The sequence below is a fragment of the Hetaerina americana genome, unplaced genomic scaffold (genome assembly GCF_022747635.1).
Source record: "Hetaerina americana unplaced genomic scaffold, ioHetAmer1.1.p SCAF_10, whole genome shotgun sequence".
Taxonomy (NCBI): domain Eukaryota; kingdom Metazoa; phylum Arthropoda; class Insecta; order Odonata; family Calopterygidae; genus Hetaerina; species Hetaerina americana.
This window is the reverse complement of record NW_027286070.1, coordinates 51,172,914-51,185,074: the sequence shown is the minus strand read 5'-3', so window position 1 is coordinate 51,185,074 and position 12,161 is coordinate 51,172,914. Positions and strand designations below refer to the sequence as shown.

The window sequence follows — 12,161 nt, the reverse complement described above, 5'->3', positions numbered from 1 at the left end:
CTATAAACAAAACAACAGTGGTTCCGGAAACTATCAGCCCAATATTATCGACGAGCGGGAAAGGTGAAGAAAGCACAGAGCTCCCCTTACGATGCGTTTTAAAATTACGTTGCCCACAAAAATATAACGAAAAACAAGTGCAACAAGAATGCTTGGTATAAACATCATGTCTTAGAAAACATTAAAATAATTTTTCCTTTCGCAGATGAAATTTAATTTGCATGACCTTGGTTTTACGGTTAGCCTATAATTGTTGTGCCATATCTGACGACATTTTTACTAACAAAGACAAAGTAATAATTATCAAAAACAATAAAATGAACCTAAGAATTGCCCTTAGCGTATAAATTGCAGACTTGACGCTCTGTTATTATACATTTCAAAGACATCAAATACCACTAAAAATGGACAAAAAATATGCTATTGCTACTGTCCTGAAATGCCTTTCGATTGTTCGAAAGGACACGTTGTCATGCACCCTTCAAACACGAATATCCTTAAGCATATATGCACAATCTTCCATTTCAATGAGCTTCATAATACCGATTAGCAAATGCTAAGCCTCTCCTCTGATGCACTTCAAAATACACGCGCACCTGAATTTTCCCGAGTCTTATCAATAAAACATCTGGGTCGGTTATACTTTCTGATGAGAGGAATCTCCAAATCAAAAAGAGAATAGGACGTAACTTCAGATGCCTAAGAGATGAATTTCTACGACCTTGATATTAAGAAACTGGCGTGAAGTAGGCCTCGAAAGGCTCTCTTGGAGATTTTCTCAAAATAACAGACCAAGCCCAAGCTATGATGATGGGTGATTTACACTCGGAGAGATCGGGAACCGCTACGCTAAGCTTCTTCCCCGTATCTGGAGGAAACCCAGAACGAATTGATCCGAGGGTCGAAAGAAATTGCGCTAAACATAGTATTGCGAGTTTCACCAGAAGCTAAAACAGGCAGGGAGGACACCCAATTTGGATTACGCTCTATAAAGCAAAAACGAGGAATCTTCATGGAAAGGGAAGAGCTGCTGGCGCTTTAAGAGGCGTATAAAGAGGAAAACCATTTAGAGTCTGGGTATAACAGACAGCGTGGCGAGAGAGAAATTGGAGCGGGGAGGCTTATTGTGCACTGTGGGGTACACACGGTAGAGGTAATACAAACTCCACGTACACAAAAATATTCTGAATGGTAAGTGGTGAAACGGCTAGTTTTCTATATTCTCTGAAATCAATTTTACATAAACGTTTTACGGATATTAACTTAGTGCTTAAGAAATTCTACATAGTAGTATTATTTTTAAAATCATTACAACAATACAAGTATTAATCTATAGATAATACCATTAGCTGTACCTGTGACTACACAGCCATACCTCTTGGAACATTCGAAGTCATAGAGAACGCAATTAAAAATGAGTAATAAATTGTTATGAGATGATAAATAGCAGGGTAAAGGATAATTATGATTGACACCAAAACAGCAAAAACCGAACACATGCCGAACCGATTCAGTCCAACAACTTGAGCAGAATTATTATTTATTCTGTACGCATAAACTTTCAGCTTGCTTTATGCCAATCAGAAGAAGTACTACTCTGGAGTATTCTATGTTGTTTTCTGAATACTAAAAAACCAACAAAATTTTCAACTAAAAATGAAATAAGTTTTTGCAAATGGGTGAGGAGTAATCATCAAGTCGTTCCGACAACTTATAGCTCGAGCGGATTTATTAAGGGCGATCACAAACCCTATTTCCTCGAAGCGCGCAATAAATATTATATTACTTCATATTACTTCATGAATTAGGCAAGGAACGAGCAGAACGCTTGCTTACATGAAGGAATTGGGCGTATTGCACAGCATGCCATTGGCTCTAACGCTACTGTGCTCGCAAGACTGGGGAGGTTAGCTTCAAAGCTGTTGCTTATACCAAAATATAACATATCGTGATCAAATTTTAACGGAGACTTCGAAGTTTTAGTAATGTTACAGTGAAGCAAAACCTCGGGGAAAGCGAAATTGAAAACCTAAAATATGAGCACATTTCCCTGCTGTAGTTAAAGGGGAATATTACGGGAAACGTACAAACACAATCTACTCTCGGAGGATGGAATTGGAAACAAACCAAGTTTCTAGGTTGACGTAAGAACTAAGATAAAAGATAACAAGTAATCAGGAGATAGATAAAAGTCAAGCGGTTCACAATTGTGGAGTTAACATTTGAAAAAGGACAATTGGAGAGAACGGCAGTCTATAGGAAGGCAAAATATACGGCCGGAAACAGTAAAGTTTGTCAACTCGCCATAACGATGTCAGAGAAAAAAGAATCGGAGAGATGTGTGTGGGAGAGATTCACTTTAAGAGGTTGGAGGGTCCTTATTCCGCTCTTCACCTCATCCCCGACCATATGAATCTTCCCAAAACGATCCTGCCACACACCCACCCCCGCACGCCGCGCTCCTTCCCGGTCTCCCTCGGGAGGGACATCCCGTGAAGCCAACCGCATACACATTTTAAAGTCAACCCGCCCCCACTCGTTCTCGGGTTTTCAATCTTCGATGTCAACACGGGAACGCGGAGAGATGATCTTGCAATTCTTGCATGGACAACGTACACAAGTACTGAGCACTTGGTGCTTACTCTTCGTTCGGATTCTTAACCTTTCTTACCAGCAGCCCGCTTCACATGCGTCGAGTATTTTAATAAAGAAACCACAAGGAAGGTAGCCGCTGTGACAACTATTTCCATCGTTTGATATATATATATATATATATATATATATATATATATATATATATATATATATATATATACAAAAATATACACACACACACATATAGATGCGCACGAAGGCTATATTTTTATTTCGATTCGAAACCTTCGTCCCTGAAATGAGGGCGAATCGAATGGTGTATACTATTGCTAGACGACCCGCGGGTCGCTCGTTTCCGCCCCACCAAAATAGCCACCACACCCATACCACCCAACCAATAATCGAGAAAATATTTTGTATGGTGACCGTAATCAGAAAAACCTGCTGCACTCACAACACTGTGCCTCTTGGAACTCTCGTAAGCTTCATAATTTACTCAGAAGACGTGGTCCCTTCCCTGGGAGGAAAAGCATGGTGTGTCTGTGTCCACGTCGCTTGTCTGGGATGTCGGACAACGAAGCAGCGGGGCCGAGAAGGCCGTCCAGCCGGCCCGCCCCCCCAGCCGACCGATGCCCCCCGCCTCTGCGCCAACCGGCATCTCAATTGGATGCAGCGTTGTGACCAGGGGGCAGCACAAGGCCAACCCGGGAAGAATGGAGCCGCCCACTAACGCGAACAAAAGCTCATCGAGCCATTTCCATGCAAGTTCCCCATTCCAGAACAAGCCATTTATGACCACCTGTGATTAGCATAGTGTTTCAAAGCAACAATGAAAATAAAATTTCACGGGATAAATTTACGATTTGAAGGAAATAACGCCAAAATTGCTATAGTGCACGCAAAATACATTCAACAGATTCAGGCGAGATGTAGAGGAAGTTCGCCATTATGAGAAAAACAATGTTTCTCTCAAAAAACAAAATACGGTCAACCAAATTTTATACGCAAAATGAATTGCTAAGCCGTTAAATATTTAGGGTCTGATTGATAAAATTTGATTTTTCATGAAATGTCCAATGACCATGTCTGAAAACAGACATGGTCATTCGATAGGGGAAGGGGATGGATTTTACATCTAATATTTGGGTGGAAAATTGTAATAGTAATCATAGTTAGATGATTTTATGCAATTTATGTCTAATGATTTTATGAATTTTCGTCCAAAGAGAACTTTCCATGTCGATTGGAATTTAATTCCAGTTTTGATCGAACTAATCAAACATTACCTCAAAGGAGGGAACTTAAATATTTACTTAACTAAACTATTGCAATGAAAGATATTTCACAGAAACTAAAACTAAGCGATGATTCCAAAAATGGCACAAATAAACATATCGGCGACTCGTCTTAATTAATATTTGTCGTATATGTACAGTAAGCGTTTCACTGCGGTTCAACTCGCTACAACGTTCGAACAGAATGTTTTTAGCTTTCCCATCCTCACGCGAATCCCCAAGTTAAAAATTGCTAAATGCTTCCTTAAAAGGAGCTAAGATTAATAAAAGTGAACCGTCGGGCCAAGCAGTGATTGATAGAGAATATTACTTCGTTAAGTTCGCATTTCGCAGCGTCACACAACGAATCGCAAAGGGGCGAAGGAGTACATATTGGAAATGGAGCTCCTTTCACCGATGCCTGCAAGCATTCCCGGAAACCCTCGAAGCATTTTTTTTACGGTTCTTTTGCAGTGGAAGAAATATCCGTCCCATTACGTACGAAATACGCAATGTTTTTGCACAGAAAATTAATGAAACTCCAGGTTGCGAAACTATGATGATCGTAGCCGGCTGAACTCGGTTCAACTTCCAGGAGGTGACGAGAAAAATGCGCCCACTTCTTCCAGACATTGAATCAAATGTCTTAGTCACCATGGCGATGCTGCAAGAATGTGAGCGAGGGTCTGCGGCAAGCGAGCGCGCTCGTCGGGTGAACGGCCGAAAATAGAACGTCCGCGAGCATGAGAGGCAATTGGCAACGCAGCTCGGCAACCCGAGGACGACAGGTCACAGTTTATAACCAACCACTAGAGGATTTCAATTTACCTTCTACGACTCATTTATTCCCTCTCCTCCATAATTGCACCGGGTCCGCCAGGAAATTTTGCGACAGGTTTAGACCGAGTTAACTTAACGTTACTTGTGCCTTCAATGGATTCCTTCTCCCGTCTGAATTTTTTTCTCACACGTCTTTGATGCAGGATTGGAAAATAAAAATTAACAATCCAATTAATATACATTTTTATTAAGCAACAACCAAGAATACTGAGTCAATTTATATAATCGAAACTAGAAAACATGACATTGCACTTTAATATATTTCTGGTTCGAGAGAGAATTCAAACAGAAGTGGGCAGTAAAATTGAATTGACAATCATTCACGTAATTTTTAATAAAAATATGTGATGAACCGTCCGCGTTGGCGACACGCATTACACTACGTACATTTTTACGGATACGACCGCCTAACAATGATAGAATGGGTTTAAACGAATTAACAACTACGCAATCGAGTTATAATCATGAATTAAATAAGGAATACTCATTGAGTACATTTCTAATTCATCTACGAAATCTTGATGCTCGTAACGGGGATAGATTTTCTGCAAAACCGCATGGCTGCCAAGAATAGGATTTCGAAAAAACAAAATTTTCAAAAAAAAACAAGGTCTCAGCCAGCGACAATTCTCCTGTGAACAGAATATAGTTCTATGAAACTTCCATAGAATAAAATCAACGAGTTTGGAACAAACCCATCTCCCACGATTTAAACTTGCACAGAAGTTCAAACCTAACGGCGATTAATTGCTGACCCGCTGCACCTCATAGGGCGCACGGGTCGGAAAAGATAAAAAAGACCCTTACCCAAGGACGAATCGTGATCAATAAGGAAATTAAGGATTGAAGTTCGTTGGATGTATGCGGGAAAGATTTGCTCTTCTCCATCTAGGGAGGGATTGTAATGATCTTTTGCAGCCGTTCTACGATTTCACTTTTTAAAATAACATGCCCTAGCAATTTCCCTGCACTTAAATCTCCGAATCGTCACGACCTATAACGGCTATCTAGGAAGTATGATTGCAAAAATCGGAGGAATGAAGGGAGACGGCGCCTAACCTACGCCGTCTTCCTTTCAGCGGAGCATAAGAGGGCCACCGCAGGTAATCGACACAACAAATTTCAAGCACGAGCGCCTTTCCCCATCGCCATAGCCGAACACGAATGTGCGGGACGCGTAGTGAAGAGAGGTTTTTAAAGCAGAAGGGGGAGGAAATGAAATTAACTGTAAAAGGGGTGCGTGCGGTTTCATCAATAAAAGACACATGGAGACAGGGGCCTGTTTCTCATAAATTAAACACATTTACAACCTCTCCGATGGCGCCAAATGTGTACTGACTGCTAAAAAAACCCACTTCCCCCAAACACATTATGGATATATCTCACGTGGCTTGATGGGCTACGTCACAGGATATGCAAAACAAAAGGGAGGGACAATGAGCATTTGTCATCGAGTGAGAGCAAGCGCGCGTCGCGGTCGTCATGGAAACGGAGGCAGGCGGCGTGAGGCGCAACGCAAGTCCCTCACTTTTTTTATACATCACCCCGCCGCTGCACCTGGAATGGGGCGAAGGAGTAAAGGGGAAGGGGGGAGAGGTGGTGTGTGCGGGGGAGGGGGGCGGAATCACCCATCCATCCATCCACCTGCGGGGGCGTGGTCTTCCTCTCTCCCCGGATCGTGGCGGTCGAGGGAGAGGGGTCATTATAAAGGCATTAATCGTGGGGGAGGGTGAGAAGGTTGCGCCCGGGGGAAAGGGTTGGGGAAGCGGAAGTTCGGAAGAACCACGATGAAATGTCGGGTTTCGGCGACGAAGGCTTTTGTTGCTACTTACCGCTCCCACCTCTGACCAAACTTCCACTCCATCTCGTCTTTTATGTTTCGTTAGTCGCGTACTCGCTGGGACATGCAGCTGGCAGTATTTGCTACGTTGTTGGCCTCATCATTAGACATGATAGCATGCGTGGAAGAATCACCTTCTTCCCACTCTCAAGAGGTGGAAGGAGTTAGAATTCCCCAAACCGAATAATACGGAGAGAGTTTTCACATTCACAAATGTTTCACTTGCTCCTGATTTTTTTCGCATGAAGTGACCGCCGATAAAATGGAATCTTATCTAATTTTCCTGGAGGCAGCCGATAAAATAACCAGTTCGTGAAATTCAGAGCTATTAATGCCTTTTATAACTTTTTTTAATAAAAACATTTTAGAAGGAAGAAAGTGATGATAATTTTTTAATGTGTGAAAAGTTTTCGCCCATTCAAGCATATCGAGCCCAAGACCCCCACCGTTCCGACAATCATTCGAAATGTTATTCGGGCAAAGATGAAACAACAAGTGACGGGTCTTCAAATCTCCAATATCGATTAAATAAAAACTTAAAAAAAGAGTCAACAGGCGTATCCAACTCCCTTGACTAGCTCTCTCGTACGCCATATTGACTTGCTCTCAATGCATTCACACAATAAAGAGATCTAAAATACGACCCCAGCGTTTTCCCAAATATTTTCGGGAATAGTAATTTGCGGGATTAGACACGGAGTTCCTACTTTTAAAAAAAATGTAAAGGCAAATACATACATTGTAAATTACTGAAAATAAAATGCGGCAATTCAAGGTTTAAAAGACAAAAAACTTTAAAACAGTTATTACAATATACATATTAGTTATACTTGCTCCACATACTTATACGGAGGCCGCTTCACTGTTGACGCCTTTAACATGACACACACAATCGTTCAACTCATTGTTAAAATAAACAATCCTGCATTGTATTGGACATTACAGATACTCCCATAAATTTTACAGTTATTCGCAACTGTTTCGATTAATTTCCGCGAGAGGTAAAGCAACACAAGGTACTATTAGATTCAATTACTTCTTCCACTTTACATCACTTTCCTCCACTTTAGATCACTTACATTACTATCATTTTTTTCTTTGTTGTAAATGCCTAGCCCCTATACAATTAACGTAAACTCTTGCTTTATGCTGCTCATTACTGACCAAGGTCATTTTAATGCACGCTTCGGTAGGTTTACTAATATCTGCCAATGTACATCGGGTTGGTAGGAACCTTATTCCGATACTGAAAAAGATAACAATCGTTTCCTTCGCGAATAATTTACGTGCGTGCCGCTCTTTGTTCTCAACCGCGAAATCAACAAAATCTCATATTTAATCCTCAAAAACGAGCCACATTTATAATTTCCTTAACAGAATACAGCAACATGATCAATTTCAACCAAATTGAGCACTTTCTGGAAAAATTTTGACAAGTGCAATAATTGGGGCCTGCCGTATTTCAGATAAGATCTGTTCGAATGCGCTTATTAAGTACAATCTTTCCTATCTGTCACCGAAACTTCGTCACGGCGGAAAGTATCAAAGGTCGCCTTCCCCCAATATATTGGAATCGGTGCTTTCGTGCACGAAGGTCGCTTCACGAGAATTCCACGCTGGACAGCTTCAAACACACACGCAACAAAAAAGTGAAACAAATATAATTCATGGGAGCATGAACGGAAAGACGAAAAACAACACATCCAAAAGAAGTTGTTACCATGACTGAAAATCTTTAACTTAAAAAGAATTCCATTATTCATTGACGACTCGCAATGTGAAAATCGCGAAGGGTGTAATTTAACCGATAAGAAATCGCAATTTTTATACTCGCGAGCCGTAAGAACCGCATTTCTTTGCCACGACGTCGCAGTCAGGAGAGACTTCACCAAACGCGCTCCTTTGGAATTGATTAAATTTTGAATTCTTGAATAGAGGAAGATAAGTGGAGAGGATTAAAAGCCAATTCGTCTCGCCGAAGAAAAAGCGTGAAGTAAACAACCATCAAAGTTGGGCGGAAGAAGATATGATTTAAGATTGGAAAGCACGTTTTTTCTACTCTTATCCAAAAATAAATGACGCTTATCTCATCACAGTGGGAGCGCGGCTCACGAATGACCGAGGCGCATTGATCCACCCGGTCCAAAGGTTGTGAATGCCATCTTGCATCTTCGACCAACGCGGTACCCCCATGTCTCTCCCTCTCTTCGACTTTCCCCCGCAAGGGTTGGCCAGAGAGGCACTGGACGACCTTCAATCGCCAAAAGGGTGGCGGGGGGACGATGGGGGAGTCATGGGTGCAGGGAAATTGGAAGCAGGGTGGTTTGAGGAGGAGGAAGGGGGATATGGAGAGCTGATGAGTCAGGATAGTTGTGAGGGGGACAGAGGAAGCTGGGGTAGGGAGGAATGGAGTTCATGGGGAAGGAAACTGGCCAAAGAATAGTATGGTTTAGATGAATGGCGAAGAAAGAGCATAGATCGATGGTAGTGTCGCTGCAGTAGGCGTACGACGATACACGGTTGTTTTCAGGATTTCCTACTCTGAATCCGTGTTATTTTTGTATCGTAAGAATGAGGTGCATCCGTTGAAAGTATGAATCATACTTGAGAGCTGAACTTCAACAATATGGATGAATAAGTTTTTAAATTTGTTGTTTAAATTTTTTCCTGATGCCCAAAGTATGGCGTCTTGAACCGAGAGGAAGTCAACGAATCAGGGTTTTATTTATGACAGGAAATAGAAATATAATCCTATTTCAATTCTAAGAAAGAAAAAATAAGAGGAATGATCAAAAGAATGCGTATTTTATTAACTAAGGCAACTCTACTCTTTGATTACACATTACCTTCTGCCAACGCATTCCACAATACATAAATATTTCTCACTTTATTTCTATTCTCTGGAACACTTCCATCACTTTTCCCCGGTCACCTGATCGTAATTTATCAGTTTTCTATCCACAATAACAGAGAAAAATATACATAAAATATTTTAATGGCAAAAAAAACAGATTATTAAAAGCAAGCGCCCCGAACACACCCTGGTTAGTCTGGTTAGTAACCTGACCGCCTTAGGTTAAGAGTTTAGCATCAGCTAAGGACATTGATTCACCTACGGCAGTTTGGTATCTGGGTAATCGGACAATAAATGAATACATCGATATATTAACAATGTATTAACAAACGAAAGTTTAGTCTTTATCCAACGTATAATCAATTAAAATTGAAATATGGAATTCAATAATGGCACGGGATCAAATACATTGCATGGAAAACATTTTTCCCTGATGAAATACAACAAACTTGATCAACCGATATGAAGAAGAGGAGTGATTGTCCGCCGCGAGGACGGATGGAGATGATCCACTGAAGGGGGCGGAGCGGAGAGTGAGAGTGATTCCGGTGCCAACGGCCGAGGAGGCCCGCGGAGGGATTGAGGAGAGTCGAGGCGTGGGACGCATCCCGAATCGCGTATTCCCGGCGCGTCCGAGGGAGAGTGGAGAACTTCCCTCTCGCATCCCACACGCGCTCATTTGTTAACAACCACCACGCTCCACTCGTCTCGCGAACAAACAGAATCAGCAAAAAAATAACACATGCCGGAGGGGAGCCCGCGCCAGAGACGCCTTCCCTAGGGGAAGGAGTGGAATTAGGCGTTGCTGCTGAAGTTAGCACTTCCGGTAAGTCGAAAGACATTTCCCATGACTTCGGTATATTTTCGAGGAAGCAAGGGGGCGTCGGTTTTGAAAAATGAACACGGGCGAAAATGATCGAAGGTTTCGTCCTAAGACGTGGGCGAACAAAAGAAACCCACTTCATCAAAAGAGGATGATGTAAGGCCCTCATTCATTTACTTTCTACCTCTCTCACCTCGTTCTCACTTTCTCTAACATGATTTAGGGTGGTAAATCAAGCTGACAGTTTGAGAGGAATGAAGTATTTTAAGAAGTTGTTCGAAACAGTAAAAAACTAACTAATTAATCTGAAGAATCGTACCTACCGCCGATGTTGGAAGTTGGTGCACACGCTAATATACTTTAACTTAAATAATGATCGGGATATCTATCAGAGGAAATATCCTGATTTCATGTCCGTAAAAAGGAGCAACAGTTGTACAACGGAATGAATTTTCCCAATCCGGCTCTCCTGAATGCCACAGTGATGTTTACATCTGTCAATGACAAGGAAAATACATCAAACAAAGCCGTATAATTCCAAATCAGAAACATTAAAAATGTATGCATACTTTTAAACTATCAACAAAATATTATAAGGCGACGATAAATTTTCAATAAGGTCGATTAAAATTTAAGTAACCCCAATCACTTAGTGCATGCCGCAATGGTGGGCGAAACCAATTATCTTAGGATTTCATTACGGGACGCAGGAAAGTTTCCCTTCTTTAGCTACGTTGCTCCACGTTAAATTACATTACTTTTATTAGAAAACAGCGAATATAGAAAGACAACGGTTAGAGCTCTTGAAAGGCCGGAAGGATTTTGAAGCATTATATATATATATATATATATATATATATATATATATATATATATATATATATATATGTAATCGTCAGCAAAGCATCGCAAAGGATAAATCGTACCGTTGCGAAGACAACATCGTGCCATGATAAAACCATTTGTACACCCCAGAAGAGAATTCATTTTGTCAGAAAATAACAGTCGAAAAATACCAATACTTATTTCAGATGTATGATTGATTTTGTAGCCTGTCCATTCTCATGAAAAGAAGCAAAGGCCCGAAAAATATGTAGGGGCTCCTATTTCGAACATATTTCGCTTCATGAGGACTTGCTGAGGATATGCTGCTAAAAATGACATTGTGCCGATCAACTTTAAAACTGAATATATTTCAGATTCGCAAGGCAATAAAATATTGCGAACGCCAATGAGTGTTTGGTGAATGGCGTGGAAGAGTGGGAGCGGAGGACGTGATCACATAAAGCCGGAAGTCTTCATTTATTTCACAAAGTAGGGCACTTTAATGCATCGTAAAAATTTATACAAAAAGGGTTACCATGAGTTGATTTAACTGATATTACCTCCAGGAAATTGCTGAAGCAACAATCAAAAGGGATTCTAACTCCACTCCCTTAGGCTATAATTCATTTTGTCATTCTTTTCATTAGATGAACAGTTTCTACCACTAGAATATCCTATACTTGGAAATTTAAATTAAGAGGAGCATTTTATACGGACTTATAGTGTGTGTTAGTCCAAAAAGGAAAGCCTACGAAAGATTTCCGTCTCATGAACGAAAATTATCCAACAGCGTCAGGACAACATTATCGATTTAAATTCAATGAAGAGGCGGATATTAAACATCGGCTACCAAACAACAACGGAAATATCCCTTTTGGAAGGGTAATAATGCACTGATATGAGAAAAAGGATTATTTTGGTCACGAAGGGATGATGGACTGAGTATGAAGGGAAGGATGGATGGGTGGGGAGAAAAGGCAACTCGGTTGGAGGAAGTTGGAATAAAAATTCGTGAGAATGAGTAAGATGGGGAGAGGAGGATGGCAATGGGAAATGGGGCGCCCCGAATGCCATGCTCCGCGGGTGACTGTAAAAACCAGAAGGGGGCAG

At 41.2% G+C, this 12,161-nt stretch overlaps 1 protein-coding gene across 1 annotated transcript in view; it reads right to left on the bottom strand.

The window, feature by feature from the left end:
- LOC139700328 (klarsicht protein-like) overlaps window positions 1-12,161 on the bottom strand; it is a 474,285-nt gene that overhangs the window by 17,282 nt on the left and 444,842 nt on the right. The gene's annotated exons all lie outside the window — the stretch shown is intronic.